This window comes from Pinus tabuliformis, chromosome 9 (genome assembly GCF_031772625.1).
Source record: "Pinus tabuliformis cultivar Carrire ecotype Pingquan chromosome 9, CPIR1, whole genome shotgun sequence".
Taxonomy (NCBI): domain Eukaryota; kingdom Viridiplantae; phylum Streptophyta; class Pinopsida; order Pinales; family Pinaceae; genus Pinus; species Pinus tabuliformis.
In genome coordinates, this window is record NC_142307.1 from 281,538,996 (window position 1) to 281,540,472 (window position 1,477).

Genomic DNA, 1,477 nt, shown 5'->3' on the forward strand with positions numbered 1-1,477 from the left:
CTTATTGTTATGATCGATTACTATATGATGCTTAATTATGAGAAAGTTGTGAAATGGTAAAATTGATCTCTGATTCACACCGCCCCCCTCAGTGTGATCTTTGGGTCAACATAAAATTCACGATGTAGTCTCCCACATGGCTAGAGTGGTTGCTTTACTTGAGAAAACAAGTGAAAAAAATAAGGATATGCATGTATGTGATCTCATCTCAATCTCATTTATTTATTGTATATGTTTATTTATCATTAACATCTATATGTAGGCCTTGGTGTTTATAAAGTATTATGTGTAATTGAATGGTGATAATAGGAAAACCTTAAATCTACCTAAGATATATTGTTTTAGGGAGTAATTTTCCTTTTCTACATATAATGTGATCATTTTCCACGTTTTATACACCAATCAACTAATGAAAACAACATTGATTTGTGTATATCAATCATATTTACTCATGTGATTGTGCTAGTTATTATATTTTTCTCTACCATCATCAAAAATTCTTCTGTTATGAAGAATTTTTTCTCAAATTTTTAATTCTATTAAATTAAACTTTGATGATGATTATAGGGATACGTAAATTATTTTATGGATTTTTTATTTTTATTTTATTAAACTAAAATTTGATGACGATGACGGTGATTATAATCCATGAGAACAACTTAAATATATGAGTTAAAAAATTAAAAAAACTATTTTAATTTATTAATTATTTTTATGGTTGAATTTTTTGCCATTTAATTTTTGAATTTTTATTTGTTTGTGATCTAGGTGGCTCCAAAAACACTCAGTGATCAAAGAGGACTCAGGAAAGGCTCAAAAATAAAATTTATTGGATTTCCATGAATCTAGGGTCAGATTGAAGAGTTCGGCGCAAGATTTCCAATGGCGCAAACGACACCTCAATCCGACATCGTATGTGAAAGTTATGACCAATCAAAGTTTTGGTCAAACTATGCCCCTAACTAAAGTTAGCAAAGTGCCAACTATATTTGGAGGCTTGCCAAATATGGAGGTCTGCCAAATTTGACAGCTATTAACGAGGTGACAATTTGGCACTTCACGGTGACGGTTTTCGACTGTCAGAAAAAGGGGAATTTGTTGCCTACTTAATTTTTCTAATGACGCCTAAAAATTCGATGGTTGGTTTTTAAATGCTATTATTAAAAATAAAATTTTAAAAAATATTTTTGGCATGGCGGGCCACCAACCCCACCAACCATGGAAAACTATATGGTTTAATATTCGCAGGTGGGCTAATGTTCCATGTTTTTTCCAAAAAAAAAATCATCAATTTCCATTTTTCTAAAGAGGAATTTGCCCAAATGTTACAGTATAAAATTATTTTACCTTAAGCATCGTCAATATTATATATTGTTTAATATAAAATAATTAGAAATCTAAACATTTTACAAAATTACCATCAAATATTTTAAAATTTAGATATTATGGACTAGTGAGATTCGCCAAGGTTGCTAAA